The sequence below is a fragment of the Adiantum capillus-veneris genome, chromosome 25 (genome assembly GCF_014529385.1).
Source record: "Adiantum capillus-veneris isolate H3 chromosome 25, ASM1452938v2, whole genome shotgun sequence".
Classification (NCBI taxonomy): Eukaryota; Viridiplantae; Streptophyta; class Polypodiopsida; order Polypodiales; family Pteridaceae; genus Adiantum; species Adiantum capillus-veneris.
The window spans coordinates 33,829,389-33,848,067 of NC_140955.1; the positions used below are offsets into that span (position 1 = coordinate 33,829,389).

The following is an 18,679-nucleotide window of genomic DNA, read 5'->3' on the forward strand; positions in this document are numbered from 1 at the left end:
ACTGCCATTGAGGCATTGTTGCAATCTATGCTTACAGAACAGTGACAGGACAGTCAGAGACAGTACAGGTGCAGGATAGGTTTACCCACAGCTTACAGTGTTAGAGAGAAAGTGGTTTTTTAAGCTGTTTTTTAGTCTGTTTTTAGTACACTAGAGCCATTTTACAAAGGAGACTCTGCCAAAATTTCTGCAGAATCTGAAGCTTTCTTGGTTCATTTGACAGGTTGATATTGGTTCAGAGGTCAGTTTACAGGGGAAACTCTGCCGAATTTTTCCCAGGAAAGTAAACTACTGTGAAGCGTAGCTATGGCTGGGGATCACAGGACAGTGCTCTTTACAATATCAAGAAGCTGGATGGAACCAATTTCCTATTGTGGAAGAAGCACATTTGGCACATGTTGGTACAAAAGAAGCAGATAAAACCTATAAATCTCAAAGGGATAAAACCAGAAGATATGGACGAAGATGAATGGAGCGAAATGGATGAATTGGCACTTTCTACCATTATGCTGACTTTGGCAGAAAGCATTTACTTCAATGTAGCAGACGAGATGTCGGCTTATCAAGCATGGTTAAAGCTGAGTGATCTTTATGAGAAGCAGAGTGCAGCTTCACAGGTATACTGGCTTAAGAAGCTTGTTGACTTGAAGATGAAAGAAGGGACACCTATGTCCAATCATCTGAATGAATTCAACACAATCTATAGTCAGTTGTCAGCTCAAGGTGTCAAGTTTGATGAACCTGTTAGAGCTATGTTCCTGTTGATCACATTGCCGAAAAGTTGGGACACTTTTCGCACAGCTTTGAGTAATTTTGCACCTCCAGATGGTTTGAACATAGCAGGTGTAGAAGGAAGTCTGCTTACTGAAGAAACCAATAGAAAGACAATGGACAAAGGCAAAGGAACAGCCTTAGTTGTCAGGGGAAGGACCAAAGAAAAGTACAAAGGTGGAAAGAGGAATCAGTCTCGTAGCAAGTCCCGCAGTGCTAAAGGCAAGAGTGACATAGAATGCTACCATTGTGGCAAGAAGGGTCACATGAAAAGAGACTGCAGAGAATGGAAAGCAGAAAAAGGCAAAGATAAAGCTGAAGACCATGGTGAGAAGAACAAGTCCTCAGTGAAGATTCAAGAAATAAATGTGACAAACACTGTTGCAGAGGATGACAGTCTAGTGTCAGGAGACATCTACTTCTTGAAGAATACAATGGACTCAGCTCTTCTTACAGCATCTGATGGAAATGCACTGAGTGACTGGATTATAGACTCAGGGGCATCACTTCATGTGTCTCCAAACAAGGAGTGGTTTACTTCTTATGTGACCACTAAACATCATGTTCGGCTAGGCAATGGGCAGATATGTGAGATCTTAGGTGTTGGAGATGTTCAATTGAAGTTTCAAAATGGCTCTTCTTTCACGCTGAAGAATGTGAGACATGTTCCCGCAATTACAAAGAGCTTGATCAGCACAGGTTTACTTGATGATGCTGGCTACGTCACCACTTTTGGACAGAACATGTGGAAGATATCCAAGGGTTCTATGACAGTAGCACATGGAGTAAAGTCTGGAGGACTTTACATGATTTATGTATCAAATGTCTCTAAAAATGTAATCAATGTAACCGAGCAGTCGAACGTTTCTTTGTGGCATAGCCGGTTACGACATATGTCCAAGAAGGGATGGAAATCTTGTCTCGTTCTAGTTATTTGCCTGGCTTTTCATTTAATGATTTTGAATTCTGTGAACATTGTCTGTATGGTAAGCAAACACAGCACCCACATAAGCATAGAAGCAGTAGAAGAGATACACAGTTGGCACTTGTTCATAGTGATTTGTGTGGACCTATGCCTAACCTATCTCTAGGGGGAGCTTCTTACTTTATGACATTTATAGATGATTACTCGAGGAAAGTATGGGTTTACTTTCTCAAGCACAAGGATGAAGCGTTTAGTGTTTTCAAAACGTTTGTGACACTTGTGGAGAATCAGAGTGGCAAGAAGCTTAAATGCTTACGCACTGACAATGGTGGAGAGTATGTTTCAAAGGCCTTTCAGGACTTTTGTGAGTCAAAAGGTATAAAACGTGAACTTATTGCTCCTTACAATCCTCCTCAAAATGGTGTTGCTGAGAGGATGAATAGGACCATACAAGAGAAGGTCAGAAGTATGTTGTCTAATGCACAACTGCCAAATGGGTTTTGGGCTGAAGCTGTATCAACAGCTGTTCATCTTGTAAATAGATCTCCTAGCAAGGTTTTGCAGAAGGATTCAGTGCCAGAGATGGTATGGTCAGGCAAAATGCCCTCATACAAGCATCTCAGAGTCTTTGGTTGTGAGGCATATACTCACATTCCAAAGGAATTTAGGAACAAACTTGAGCCAAAGAGTAGAAAGTGCATCTTTCTAGGCTATGGTAATTCTGGTGAGATGGGGTACAGACTTTGGGATCCCGAATCCAGAAAGGCTGTTCGCAGCAATGATGTTCACTTTAATGAATCCAAATATCATTCTAAACCAGAGAGGGTTGAGGAGATTAGAAGAGTTGTCTTCCAAGAAGATGGACCTGCACGTGCAAGACAAAATGTCAGGACTCAAGAGGAGCAAGGACAGGATAGAGTGGAACCACAGGTTGTGGATGAGCCTAAGCCACCTATTGTGCGTAGATCTGGACGTGTCACGCGACCTCCTGATAGGTTTGTTCCATCTATGAACTATGTCATGTTGACTGATTGCAATGAGCCTTCATGTTACAAGGAAGCAGTGCAAATGAAGGACTCCAGGAATTGGCAATTGGCCATGCAGTCAGAGATGACAGCTCTGCATAAAAACCAGACATGGAAGCTAGTTAAATTACCATGGGGCAAAAAGGCTCTACCCTGTAAATGGGTTTACAGGTATAAGATCACCGCTCATGATAGTCAGCCAAAGTACAAAGGAAGGCTTGTTGCCAAGGGCTTTAAGCAAGAACAAGGCATTGACTTTGATGAAGTCTTCTCTCCGGTGGTCAAGATGACTACATTGAGATGCTTTCTTGCATTGGTTGCCATATTAGATTTGGTGTTGCACCAAATGGATGTCAAGACAGCGTTCTTGCATGGTGATTTAGATGTGGAAATTTACATGCAGCAGTCAGAAGGGTTTGTTGAGAAAGGCAAGGAAGATTGGGTATGCCAGTTGCTAAAGAGTCTTTATGGCTTAAAACAATCACCGAGGGCATGGTACCATAAATTCCACAAGTTTATGCTTTCTCAAGGCTACAAACGTAGTGAATTCGATCACTGTCTATATACAAAGAAGGATAAGGATGGTAGTTGGCTGATCCTTATTTTGTATGTGGATGACATGTTGATTGCAAGCAAGCACTTGGAAGAAATTTCAGCTTTGAAGTCAAAGATGGCAAAATCGTTGGACATGAAAGACATGGGTGAGGCGAGTCATATACTTGGTATGCGCATTGAGAGAGACAGATCAAAGAAGTTGATTTGGTTATCTCAAACACATTATATTGACAAGGTTTTGCAACGTTTCAATATGGAGAAGGGAAAGGCACTGAGTGTTCCATTGCCACCATATGTGAAACTTAGCAAACAAGATTGTCCTGTGTCTGAGGAAGAACATGCTGAAATGGATAAGATTCCATATACGTCTGCAGTCGGTAGTTTGATGTATGCAATGATTGCTACTCGCCCAAACATTGCATTTGCAGTGGGAGTAGTAAGTCGATACATGTCAAACCCAGGCAAGAAACATTGGGAGGCAGTGAAAGGAATATTGAGATACCTGAAAGCTACAAAGAGTATGCGTATATGCTATGGGAGTCAGGAGCTAAGTGTAAAGGGTTTTACAGACTCAGATTATGCAGGTGACTTAGACAACCGAAGGTCTACGTCAGGGTATGTCTTTACATTGGCTGGTGGAGCAGTATCATGGCGTTCTAGATTACAAGATTGTGTTACTCAGTCTGCTACAGAGGCTGAATATGTTGCAGCATCAGAGACATGCAAAGAATCAATTTGGCTTAATCGACTAGTAATAGATTTGGGAATCAAAGAAGAGATGCCTGTGTTATATTGTGATAGTCAAAGTGCTATACAATTGGCTCGCAATCCAGTTTATCACTCAAAGACAAAGCATGTGGATGTGAAGTATCATTTCATCAGGGAAATGCTCGAGGATAAGCAACTTCAGCTTGTCAAAGTTCACACCATAGAAAATCCTGCTGATCTACTTACAAAAGGACTTCCCTCAGAGAGCTTTGCGCATTTTCGCAAGCAGTTAGGTGTAGGGTAGTACATCACTTCTCTACATCTCTTGTATATTAGCTTGTATAGTAGCTTCTCTCACACTTAAAGTACCACATTGGACTTTAAGTGGGAGGTTGTTGGGGTATAAAGCCCAATGTGGTTGCCCAGGTAAGTGGGCGGGCCGCCAGGTATGTACACATATTCTTTTGTTAAAACCTAATAAGAACTCACTATGCTCTACACATTACAGTAGAGCGAGTTCACCATATCGTCGTGCTCTTCTTCTCGCACTCTCTCTCGCGTCGCACTTCCGCTCGTACTCCTTCAACACCAACACTCTTGGCTATGGAATGCAAATCCAACCAAGATCCATGCTTCAATGCTTAAGCTTGCCATCTTATCCATCTTCATTACTATGCTATTATGTATGCTAGCAAGAAGGGTGATGATAAGTGAGGAACTATTTATTTCTCCTATGGAATGTTTCTTCTTCCTCTTCCCTATCCTCATTCTCCGCTAGATCTCTCCACCTTCGAAGGTGTTTGAGGCCTTGGGACTGAGGCTTGGGATAGTTAATGCTTTTTACAAAGTTTATGTTATGCTTGTGATGCATGAAGCTTTCCATCTTCATTGCACCATCTAGGTCACAAGGAACACAAAGATTGTATTGTACCAAGTATCTCTTGATGGGAGAAACTATAATACAAATGCCTATTGGAGGGGGGACCGGCTCCATATGAATCCGGTCCTCAACTATTGTCATGTTCTCTAAACTCTTTCTCTCTCTTGCAAAAGTATTGTTCATGCCAAGTTAACTAAGTACCATGTTTATGTTGCTACCATCAATTAAGTTCACCCGCTACGCTCACAAAGTAATCTCACAAAAGTGCTTCATCTAATTTCCTAATTCCGCTACTCTCAAAGTTCTTAGGCCATTTCCATAACAGATATGGTACATGTTCCTCCCCTAGGGGAGCTCCTATTCCATAGTTCATGATTGATCTAGCAAGTGTTTGTTCCTCTGCTTGGATTCTTTCTTCTTATTATCATTCTTGATGTGGTGCTTCATTCCTAGTTGGATTTAGAATTCTCGTTATACTCTCACCCTGGTATTGTTAATGGAGAGGTGGTTTTGGTGGTGCTTCCAGCCTTGAAATGGCTTGATATCCACCCCTTTTGTGTTCAAGTCTGGTGTTGCAAACTTCCCGAGCCACGCTTGAAATGATAGTGGTGATGCTTTTGAGTTCTAAGGGTTAGAAAATTTTTGTTTATTTGATTCTGATGTGGTGTTGTAATCATCTGAGAAGGGATTTGTAGACTTGCTTGGGCTTTCTATGGGCTTTTGCTTCCCTACGGAAGCCTGTGCCATTAGTTCTTGTGTTATCACTTTCCCTACATTGTCTAGGTGAATTGGCTTGTATTCTTGTCCGTACTTATCAACAAAAACAATATGGTTTCCCATTATCAAATCATACAAAAACAAGTACAAGACTTTGACTATGCTTAACTCGTTCACATGGGGCTCCATGCACCAATAGTAAGAGGTGACTCTTCCCTCTTCCTGCTTGTAAATCCCAATATTTTTCTAAATCATTGCCATTCTCTCCTTTCTCTTTTCATGAATGTAATAAGCTCCAGAAAGAGTGAGTTTAGGAGGTATTTCTTGAGTCTGCATAACCATCTTCCCTTTTGCTACATTGTCTCCATGTCGATTGTAATTTTTTGGGTCTTTGACAATGAGATAGGGGTTTCCCTCCTCATTGCAAAGCCTATCATCATTGTCGATTACCATGATTAGTGCTAATCCTCTCACTGGCCGTTCTTCAATACAAATTCATTGACATCCTCAAGCATCCGCATACATTAGGTCCCCATGCGCATTGGTTTCCTTAAGACAAATTGCCATGTATTTTGGCATGTTTAAGGGTTTTTGAGAGATGCTACCCCCCACTGTCCCTTGCTGCTAGAAACCTCCAAGTTGATGGTTAGCCATCCACTGATATGACCCTTTGAAAGAGGTGTCAGTATCACTGCCCTCTTCTATGATTGGTGCTAGTGGATCTATCCTTGCTTGGTTAACACTCTCTGTTTCCAACACTAAGCTAACTTGATCTCTGACCATGATCTCTGACCACTCTCCATTCTCTTTGAAAACACCTTGCGGATCTCAAATTCATCAAATTCTTCACACGTTAACTATCAACCCAAACCTCTTACCTTAGAAGTCTACTTGTAGTTGTTCCTTTGTCTTGGATTGCTCTCAATTAGCTTTCTCAACTTGTAAAGTTCTTTTCACTTCCATCTGATCCCCAACTTGCAAAATCTTTTGTTTTGGCTATCTTCACAAAACTTTGACTCTACAATTCTTTGTCAAACCAGTAATTCTCACTTACTACTATATATAAAGATAGGACCCTTATATGAGCTCCAAGCCCTAATTTAATAAGATAGATGGAATTCTAGGATCACAGGGAAGAGTTCTAGACCATCAAATTCTCAATCTGAGCACTAAATTGACCTATAGACATCATACGTGTATGATGTCTGAGTTCTTAGAATTGACTCAAATTTGAATCATGTACTCTCCTCGATATGCTTTGCCCAAATATAAGCTTACTTTGAAGTTCTAACTCCTGTAGGTAGGTCAATTTTTCCTATGTAGGCCTTGGTCACTGCCAGCTTCTCCAAGAGGTTAACTAAGCAAAAAATGATCCAAATTGGGTGAAACTTGGTCCTTAACACTAGGTTGGTAATGGGACACTTTTATGTCCTAGGACACTTTTATGTCCTTTGAAGTGACCATTTTCCTTGAATTATGTCAAGAGTTTCAAAATAGATTTTGAGGTGCTATCTATCTAGAAAGTTGTCTCATGAGCTGAAAAAAACTCGACATTTTTTTGGAATATCAATTCCATCTTTAACATTGTCCTTGCACAACATTTCACAACCTAAACTGTGTGAAAAAACGGGTCCTGTTTTTGGCTTTTTTTCAACTTTTTGCAACCATACCACTCTAGAATTCATGTTTGTGAGGTCTATAATGCTAGAGAACTATCTTTAGTAGTCCTCAACATATCCTGATGCTTCTAGGGAGAAATAAATATTAAAGTTGTAAGTTATGACCAAATTACAAAAATTATCAAATCCTGTTTTTTAGCCAATTTAAGCTCTTCTATGATTTTTTTGGTGGATTTCATGATATCCAAATTCATTTTTGATTTTCGATGTCGCATATTGTAACATAAAGCTAACATTCCTTCAGTTTTGGGGCACCTAATACCCTATTTTGCATAGTACACAACGATGGTTGATTTTTTCAATTATGGAAGAAAACGAAACATTCTAGTATATCAAGTAGAGCTTTTTCAATATTGTTAGTTTCTTGTGACAACTACATGCATTTTGTAGGTAGTAACCATATCTAGTCATAAGGATCAAATTTGGCTAGATATTGAATAGTTTCTATGGGATTCTACAACTCATAATGTTCAACCCAGTTTTTTCATGTTTGCTGTATTTAACACTTCATCTTTGTCCCCAAGATTCCCCTTGGTAAGAGATGTATTATTCTTTTGACATGCTCCATGGCTCCTTATGAACATAAAGAACAATAGAGAACTAAGAAAACATGCATATATTATTTGTATTGAACGTGGCTATAGAAACTTTGATGATAGGTTTGCAGAATGGTAAAAATTCAACTTTTTTGTACCTATTTATTTTGGAAAAACAAAAAATAGTGAGTGAGAAGCAATCATATGTTCTCATCACCAACCCATTGAAGTTAACTAGGGAATTTATCTCAAGTCCTACAAAAATCCCTAATCTTTTTTTTATGCAACAAAACGTAAGAAATGACTGTTTTGATGAAAATTCACTAGTCCATCAACTTTGGAGGCTTGGTGTGACCAAAAGATGAGAAATTTTACAAGTTTCTTATTTTTTCCATGTTTAGTAGGCCTTGAACTATAACCTCATGAAAGGATTTTACAAAATGAGTGGATCTACTATGGTTTTGGAGGTTTTTTTCAAAACCCTGAAAGGACACTTTTATATCCTGTTAGGTTACCAACCTAGTGTTAAGCTTGCTTTGGGGTGTTAAGCATCTTGGTAAGTTCAATGTCAGCTTTGGTCACAAAAAATGCACTTGAGACATCATATGCATATGATGTCTGTCTGGCCAAAATGAAGTGAAAATCGCTCTAGAGGTCCTTCACCACACACGCAACTCTCTGCAACTTTCAAAATGCAATTTGAACAGCTTCTGTGCTAGATATGGTAAAATCAAGCATTTACTTTACCTAGATCTGTCTCTGAGTCTCACCATACATCGAGAAAACTTTATCAAGCAAATGGTAAAACCGAGCGAGACTCGCCACAAAGATTGAACACTCCAAGCAATTGAACACTAGTTCTAGACAAGATATCCTCAGGCCCTTTGTCCTTGTTAAGTCCATGTTAAGGGTGTGTACCCATGGTTGTAACACATTTCATCCCTTACAGATGCTTGACAGGTGCATTGTTTTAATTGGATGACTTTACTCTACCATATGAGTTGACAATAGGTCACTCTAAATGGAGCATGTAAATCTTGCTAGCCCAAGTGTAGGCACATAACTATCACTGGCGTGAGGACAATGCGTTCATCGGTATCTACAATTCACAAAGACACTTGCATGACATTGTTTGGAAGCGAGGTTGTGAGGGGTTACGGGAGTTTTTTCTTCTTATATTGAATGGGTGTTATGTAAACAATGAAATAAAAAGAACGAGCTGGTTAGCGTAGGGTTCTTGAGAAGAGCATATCCAAGTCTGAATGTGAAGGGGTCTCTTTTGTTGCTCTGTGCGTTGTTGATAGAAAAGGCAATGAATGAATCCGTAAAGATTTTGTAATAAAATAAAGTATGTCAAATCTAGAAAGATCCCTTCTCTCTCTCTCTCTCTCTCTCTCTCTCTCTCTCTCTCTCTCTCTCTCTCAATTTTTGTTATTGGTGGGTATCATGTAGGCGGTGTTGAGGCCTTTCTCCATACGGAGATGGATGAGAGAATGATTGCTTGTCACATAACTAATGGCAAGTCTTACTAAATTTAATTTTTTTGAAGGTGGGCAAATGATAAGGGCAGAGTTTAATATTCTAGCTTTATCAAACAGCCACTCGTGTGGCAGTTTGAAAGACCGATGACTGTGCCCCCATTGCTCGCAGTGGTCGAGTTGTGCAGAGCAGTGTCTGCGTGGCAGACATTGGCAAAGGAATAGCGCAGCAGTGTCGTAACCCACCGAGAGAGAGAGAGAGAGAGAGAGAGAGAGAGAGAGAGAGAGAGAGAGAGACCATTTGAGCTAGCTCTTACTACAGGCTAAACCACCTATGTACATGTGTGTGTGTGTGTGTGTGTGAGAGAGAGAGAGAGAGAGAGAGAGAGAGATAGAGAGTGAAGGTTGCAAGAAACATGAACAACGCAAAGGACAACAACAGCGAGACAATGTGCGGTGTGCATGAGGTGAGAGTTATGGCATGTCAGACAACCCCCCTACGGGCGACATCCCCCTCAACACTCCCTGCATACGCCTTCAATATTGCCATGGAACTCTGTGTGTGTGTGAGAGATAGCACGTGCGCGCGCGCGCGCGCGAGAGAGAGAGAGAGAGAGAGAGAGAGAGAGAGAGAGAGAGAGAGAGAGAGAGAGAGAGAGATCTATCATTTCTAGAACTCCCTGCACAGTTTTGAGAAGAAGTCAATCTTGCTATTTTGAAAATGGGTGAAAGTGTGGTTTGGTGGTACAAAAAAAGGATCTATTTTACTTCTACCAATGAAAAAGTGGGGACTGGTAAAATTTTTGTAGTTGAGGTCAAAACTTTTCGACTTTGTGTTTCTAGATTCTCCTTTTGAAGATCTATCCACCGATATATAGTATGATAGGGAGTTTTTCATGTGACATGTAGAAATTGTAACTCAAAGATTTGTCAAATGTGTTGTCAAGGACAATCCTTTTTGTACCACCAAAGCATGTTTTTAGCCAAATAGCAAGATTTGTTTTCTTCAAATTCCCTTCTGCATAAGGTGTTGTCTCGGAAAAATAATAAATTAGATCCTAACTTAGCATATGGGTGCCCTATTGATTGCTTGTCACATGCTGTTGGAGAAAGGTCTCCGAGAGGAAGTGTTCGGGGAAAATGTGTCTTAGCTTAATATCATACTGTTCTCAATTTAAAAAGTGTAAAAACCCAAAAAACAAACCCAATTTTGTAAAATTTCCATTTGGCAAATTCAAGGAAAGAAATTTTGTCTGTTTGGAAAAATGATGTTGGTCTTGGCCGTGCTTTGGTCGATATGTATGGAGGTTTGCGAGGATCTCTCTCTCTCTCTCTCTCTCTCTCTCTCTCTCACTCACTCATGAGCAATGGCAAAGTTCTCGTTGTTGTCAATGCAGAGCACACACAGCACTGCGATCGGCTGCTGTCTCTGCTCCCTATGAGCAAGTAGGGACGGGCTCTACTGCTCTATGTCTCTGTAGTGTAATTATTTTGCTATGATTAAAGTATTTCAAGACTCCTCAAACCAATTTGCATAGCCGCGGATTGTTTTCAAGAGTTTTTAGACCTGTGTGTGTGTGTGTGTGTGTGTGTGTGTGTGTGTGAGAGAGAGAGAGAGAGAGAGAGAGAGAGAGACTCGGTCAGGTCAAGGACTCCCACCATTATCGCGGAGGGAGACACAGTCCTCAGTAGCAGACCTGACGCATGCTCGGCCGCAGTTTGAAGATAAGTGACTTATGAAGAGCCTCTAAAAGTTGCAGCTAGAGGTGACGAGCTATGTGTGTGTGTGTGTGTGTGTGTGTGTGTGTGTGTGTGTGTGTGTGTGAGAGAGAGAGAGAGAGAGAGAGAGAGAGAGAGAGAGAGAGAGAAGGAGATCACTACTTGTCCAACACCCAGCTCTCTAGTGCAGTGGCAGTGTAGCTAGCACAGGTTAGCGGTGCCTCTGCATTTTTATGCATTCTTGGTGTGCCGCCAACTTGACCTGCCCTCCAAAGGCAACAGGAGCCTCCTCTTCATGAGCTGGCCGTGGTAATGGGCTGCCCCTTTGGCTCTCAGCAGCAGCTGCTGCTGACTGGTGGCCACCATCAACTCCTCTCTGCTAGCCCTAACCCTAATAATATCCCCCTCCATCCCTCCCTTTTGAGCTCGTTTGAGACCAATGCCTCCTCTGTCAACGGTCTCGTCTCCAATAACTCTAGGCTGCCATCGCAATCTGTGGTCGCGCAAGCTGGGAATTCAGTATTTGAGTTCAACCTCATTTGAGTTCAACCTCCTTGGCGACCAAGGGACAAATGCGAACTTTGTCAGCTTGTCGAGCTTGAATAGGCTTGCCTCATTGTCCAATGCAGCGAACAATTCATCACTCTATGGAGCATAAGGATAGGATTTTGCTATAATTTAAGCATTGCAAAACTCTTGAAAATAGTCCGTGGTGCCGCGGACTGTTTTTGGTAGTTTTAGAACCTCTTTCATGTGCGCGCACGAGAGAGAGAGAGAGAGAGAGAGAGAGAGAGGCTCTCCATGCTAGGCTTCCAGGTCGGTCACAGGGCACGATGCAACCTGGAATTCCCACCCCAAGAAGTACGGCATAAGCTCTCGCGCTTGTCGTGTTTGTAGAAATGTTCATGGGCTTTTACAAAAATACAATATGATGTGTTGTGGGCAGTGCTTTCACATCTATTCCAAGGACATTGGCTTTGTGAAGTATCGTTGATGTATGCTTAGCTACAACCACCTTGGAATCTCTAACAAAGGTAGTTTTCATGTGGAAGGAGCATATTGACATGTAGTTTCAATTATGACTAGTAGAGTTTTATTGTTCTCTATGAAAGGATCTCATGGGACCAAAACTATCCTACATGAATTCTCCTTCTCTTTCTGGGATGCTTCTGAACAAGTGTTGTGTGTAGGGGTGGACGACTGGTTGGTTTGTTTTGAGTATTTGCAATGTGAAACTAAAGTATGTCTCTACTTGTTTCATTTGTGATCCAAAAGAGAGAGAGAGAGAGAGAGAGAGAGAGAGAGAGAGAGAGGTCAAGGACCGGCACCTTCATAGCGTGGAGGGAGATGCAATCCTCCTCCTTACGACTCACCATTCCTCATCATCCTTTTTCTTACGGCTCCTTATTCTTTTTCTGACATACCATCAAAGAATAAAAAATCTCCTTTGACTAATACACTTTGATCATGCTGCTTGAAATAGTAAAATCATGTGTTATAGATACTACATATACATCTATATTCAAAAGACTGATACTAGAAAAAGTTACCTCAATGCTATCAATCATGTGTTGTCTCAAATGCTAGTGTTGTCTCAAATACCATCAAAGAATAAAAAATCTCCTTTGACTAATACACTTTGATCATGCTGCTTGAAATAGTAAAATCATGTGTTATAGATACTACATATACATCTATATTCAAAAGACTGATACTAGAAAAAGTTACCTCAATGCTATCAATCATTTTCTCTTTCTCATCACTAGCATTTGAGACAACATTAATAGAAAGCTGTAAAAGATAACAATAAAAAAAAGATAAATTTCAAGTGATTATTTAATAATAAGTTACTATTGTAAGAATATTCAATACCTCAAGTGAAATTGTAGAATCGATGTTTTCCTCATTGGACTGACTTTTGCTTTCACTTTTCACAAACACCTCCTATTTAAGGTCATAAATAAAATAATTAAAGAATCTTTTTTTTTAAATATACAAAGTAAACTAAGCAAGTAAAAACAAGGATAACGTTATTATCTACCTTTGACTTTTCGTACTTAAGCTTTGCTTGTTTTGAGGTCACAACCCATTTGTAGATGTCCTCCACATGTCATTTGTATTCAGTTCCTTCCCAAGAAAGCACCGCAATTTTATCATAGTTATTGCGAATAATTTGTGACGTAAGTCGGCCGGCATAGAGAAATTACGAAACCATCGACAAACAGTGCAATAGTTATCACATAATTGCATGATGCTCTTTATGCATTTTCTCTAATAGCTCTTTCCCATAGAGCTTATTAGGATCCCTATCCTTCCCCTTTGGTAGACAAAATATATAGTCATAAGAGGGTGCCCTAACTTTTTCTTTACTGGAGGATGAAGAAATCCGTACACCTATAAATAACATTCGCAAAGATTAATTCTAATAAAGTCAACCACTTTTGAATCATATATTTGATGCTAATAATCAAAGTATGTTACCATTTTCATTTGGCAAAGAATCTTTGTTTTCTGAGGCAACTACTCGAGAGGATCCACTTTGTATTTCTACGCATATTAATGCTAATTAGAAAGTTATTAAACAACTTTGCAACCACTAGAGTAACGTGCTAAACATACACTAGTACCTTGCTTGGTGTGAGTTGCATCTTTAGCCTTTTTAATCATGGCCTCTAGAAATTCTACCAAGTCCGGGTTGTTTACCATAGCTTCAATGTCTTTCGATTGGATCCTAGCCATTTGTACACTAAACACAAATGAACCACATTTATATTATTGCTTTCGAAAATAATAAAATTACTCTCCCCTAAGAAAATATTTACTAAATATGTTAAATTCAAGTGTTACCTTTTATTGTATAGTCATGATTGCCACATTATAGGAACCTCCTTTATAAAACCTTCAGCAACAATATTTCTTCTTTTTAAAACTATCTAGCTCTTGTTACTGCTCTCACACAACCACCAAGTCTTCCACTCTTCATCTTCTTTCACAACTTTCCATCGCTTCTCTCCATATTGAGTCTCAATCTCTTTAATCCATGCAACTTTCACTTGCACGAGAGCATGATCCATAGCCCTTACAACGGCATACTGTAACGTGCTAAAAGAACACAAAGGGTTTACGGTTGGTTTCATTAGGATAATGTCATTCTCCTGAATCCAAGGTGGAATACTTCCAACACAACCAGGCTCAACTAGTCGTTGTCTTAGCTGTAAGTCTTTAGTTTCATATGCAATTATATTGTTTCCACAATGAAAATCTATAAACTTGTGTAGCAAAGACTCGATGGGTCTTATCCAATCCCAAGTATAGGGCATAACTCTTTGTTGAAGAAGACTCATTCATGTAGTAGTATCAATTTGTAAGATGTCATGCCCTTGAATAGATGAAATCCTCTCGCGATAATAGTTCGCTCCATTAGGAGAAAGTTGGACTCACTTTTGGGCCCTGTAAGAAGTGCCACGTCGGCTTAGAGAGAGAAAATGAAAATGTTAAATTGTGCATTTTATGTGATACTTTTCTGCGCAACAAAAAGGCAAAACGACATTCTTTGGTAGGTAGCCGCCGTCTTTATCATTCTTATCCTTCGTTCTCTTGTCAGGAATCCAACTAACTGTATGACTAATGATTTGAAATGCTAACTTACAAGCGTTCCCTCTAGAAACATAAGCCACACGAACTCTATCAACTCTAAACTTGAGAATATGGCCTTCCCTCCCAAAACCTGAGATATTTCTCCGTCTTCTTCTCTATCAACTCTAGGAATGGAGAACGCATCTTTTCCTGATGAAAACACTAATTTGAACTTACAATCCTCAACCCCTTCATCTTTAACACTTACCAAAAGAAAAAACACACATCATCTTCATGTTGATGTATTGCAAGAGTACGCACCGTTGCAGAAACGTAGAAGGGAGTCTTTCTTATCTCAACGGAAGAAAGAACTTAGAAGGACAAACAAGGAACTTCATTTGGATTTGTGGACCGATGGGTCTATTTATCCAAAGGATCCTACGACAAATGCGCCACCTCCCTTTGCTAATATCACTAACCTCTTACATTTCACAGGCGATGGCAAGGATGGGCTATTGGGATACACCGAACATTTGGAAATGAGAGGTTGAATGCGGAAAGGCAAAGAAACTTCCTAGCGATGGAGAACATGTAGCTGAAGAAACTTAATGAAGCATGCTCTCAAAAGATTTCATCAAACAGAGAGACAATCCAAGGCCTTGAGAAGAAGATCACAAGTTTGCGAGAGAAAGACATCGTGCTTGGTAGTCAGAAAAGAAAAGGATATTTGTGCAACATTGAGAACATGAAGGTTTGTAGTGGTGGCCTGAAAAAACGAATACGAGATTTAAGGTAACTCGAAGTTTGTTTCTTCAATGTGCTTCATTAAGAAATTGATACACTTACTTTCCTATACATGATCATAACGCATGGTGCTTTTTTGACAGTTCTTTACTGCATCCAAACTCGAACGGTGTAGGATTCAATGTCGGAGTGCATTACAGTCATCTAGTTCCAAAAGAAGTAGTTGAAGAGATGATAACTCAGAAAAAATTTCGTAAGTTGAAAGGGAGTCTACTTACCTCCTTCATGAATGAGAATCAGCTGGAACCAATGGAAGTGCAAGCAATACTTGATGAGAGTGGCATCTCGTAGATGGGATACAGGGCACTCTTCAAAGAATTAGCTAAAAAGTCTCAAAATAAACTACAGAGAGGATCATTGCTGCCAAAGCCATCACATGTAAAGGCTGCTCACCGGCACGTAAACGATGAGGTGTTTGAGAAACTTGGGTCACCATTCCATATTGAAGCAATGTTCTTAGGCAAGGGCGACAGAGAGGTAAAGTTTAACGAGCACAATAACCTCTTCGTTGATCTTGAAGCATTGCAAAGGTATGCAGTTCACTTCTTTGACATATGTTCGAGACGAGTGCGGTGGGGTTCTCAAGTTTGTTTTGAAGCTCGACGAGTGCGAGGTCCTGAAGAACAAGAAGCTGGAGAGAGTCACCATTACCCTCATGAACAGAGCTCTGGATCCATCAATAACGAAAGAGGATCCAAGATACTTCAGCGTGCAATCAAAAAACAACATTCTAACTCTAGGATCATTTCAGGTATACTTCGTTCACTCTATGATAACAAAAATATTGATTATTTGGTTGTTGATTTTGCGTTTTCGTTTTTCACTGCAGGTTGATAAGGAAATTTTTGAAATCCTCGATTGGGTTTTTAGTCAAACCCAAATTCCTTCTATCATCAGTGAACAAAGAAATGGAGCCGTTCTTTCAGTGGAAGGATTTGGTGACTACACAGTGGAATGGCACATGGCAGGTGACTTAAACACTCTTAAGTGTTATGTATAACATAACACACAGAGCAGCTGTGGAAAATCCATGCTTATATTGCATGGCTGATGCACAATCACTTGAGAGTGTGCAATGGAATAGAGTTCCCAACAGACATCTTCAAGATAAAACTTTCAAACCAGTGCTTGATATTCCTCTAAGTAGTGTTCACAATTGTACACTTCATGCACTCTGTCGAATAATTGAAAAAGTGGTTCATTTGTACATATGTTTTGCATGGACATTAAAGCCAGAGAGTGAGTCGAAAAGAGTGATCAAAGCATTAGAGGGAGTGCTCTCAGACATTGGTTTGCATGGAGGCAATGTCAAAATCGAAGAGGACCCTAAGATGTCTCAAAGTCGGTACAAGGTACCGAGGAAAGCATCGATTGGCGGAGTGAAAGCAAGAAGGTTTCTTGGGTTTAGCCTCAAAGATTCAGATAGAGAAGAAAGGAGAAACCTGTTCAACAAATAGAAACAGTTACATAAAGCGGTTAAAGACAATGTTGGTGGTGGGGCAATCGAGAATCACAAGGCGAACGTGTGGAAATCACTAGATAAAATTTTCCATTACGTTGAGCAGCATTCTTGGGACCAAAGTAATCTCACATCATTTCAAGCAGCCTTGCTGGATTGGAAAAAGGCTTACCTTACAGGGTGGGGTGGGCAACATATCACACATTACATGGTGGGTTGGCATTCTACATATACAAAATAAAATTTTAAATTGTACTCTACTGACCATTTTGTTTTATTTCAATGCACCACATACTGTTCAACCATGGTCCATATTTTGCCAAGACATACGGCTCACTATCAATATGGTCCACACAAGGCATGGAAAAAACCCACTACATGGCAAGAACGGGTTATTTTAAGCACACTACACATGGGGGAGGAAAAGAAAAGGCCAATAGCCTATTAGAGTTACACCAATGGACTTATAGACGACTAATTCATAGAGCAAGGCAGAAGGAACTTCTTAAGAGTTCAGAAATTACACGGTCTTCACAACACATCTGCAAAGAGAAGAAACAGATGGCTTGGGGAGCTTCAAATGCGATAGAGTGCCATGCGAGGTGGCGACTGTCACGAGTTAGGAGTAGGAGAAGATGGACCTCAGCCCGTCGTGTTTATCCTCTTCGATGCACCTCCTTCTTCCTCACTTTGTACCTCTTCGATGTGCAAGCTCTGTAGACGAGCTCGTTCCTCTGTTGATGGAAACATCCCCACGGGCATCAGGCGTCTTCTTTCCCTCAGAAACAGTCGCTTCCTGTATGGATCTAAGCTTTCCGGGTCTTCAACCGCTGCAGCCAGAGCCTGATCTGTGTAGGACATGAAAGAGGGGGCTCTGAGTGCTTGGCACCCATACCCAATGCCAAATACGCGTAAAGCAAACTGTTTCTCAATCAGAATTAGTCTTTTTGCATTTAGTGGGAGGGGGTGCCCACCACACAATCTTGTAATAACTTTCATTGCAAACAGTGGAAACTTTGCATTGTCATCGGAGTATTCCTTGTGGTATATTATGATCTACATAAAAATTGTAATGAATTTATGGGCCGTAAGTGAGATGAGTACAATTGCCAAGTACTTGAATTGTTTCTACAAACCTTTTTGTGGTTGAAATGCCCGATGTAGTGAGACAACGCCGCATCCTTGCCTTGGACTCCAGTGACAAGCCCTTGCCGTGAGCCTCGCAAAGAAACTATCGTCATACACTAGCACCTGGCAACAAAAAAAATGATCATTATATTTTATCACTGGGCCATCTCTAATACCATCTGAATGCACGACAAAAGTTACCATTTGATTCTCGTCCATTTCAAGCATTGACCTCCCCCACAAGTGAATAGACTGACTATTCATTACCTGATCTTTGGGTGCCACATGCCTACCCATGTTTTCCAAGCCGAGTTGTTTTGTTGTCGATTCAAATTTCTCATCTGTTGGTAAATTGGTCTCTCCGGACTTTGCTTTGGACTTTGCTTCATTGAACGTATCTTTGATCAGTTGCCACCCTGAAGTAAACTGTGAGTCCCGGACAGCTATGTCAGCAATAAGATGTTGGTCCACTCCATCATCGTCCACAAACCCCATGTCTGCCTCACAAAAATTTGCAATTTCCGCTAGGCAATTGTCCTCCCGTATATTGAGCTCATGTATGATATCTGTGAGCAGAACATAGTGGGTGTCGCCCGCCATAGCAAAGCTAGGAGCACAATTCAGAGGCAAAGTCACTTCCTTACTTGGACTTTCTTGCTTGCACCCTATTGCTGCATCCGCAAGAGAAACAAGAGTTAAGCGCACATCAAATGTTTCCT

The 18,679-nt window shown here is 40.5% G+C and overlaps 1 pseudogene; it reads right to left on the minus strand.

Annotated features, from left to right (window-relative positions):
- Positions 1-12,866: 12,866 nt before the first annotated feature.
- The window catches only part of LOC147424687 (uncharacterized), a 34,195-nt pseudogene continuing 28,382 nt past the window's right edge, over positions 12,867-18,679 (minus strand).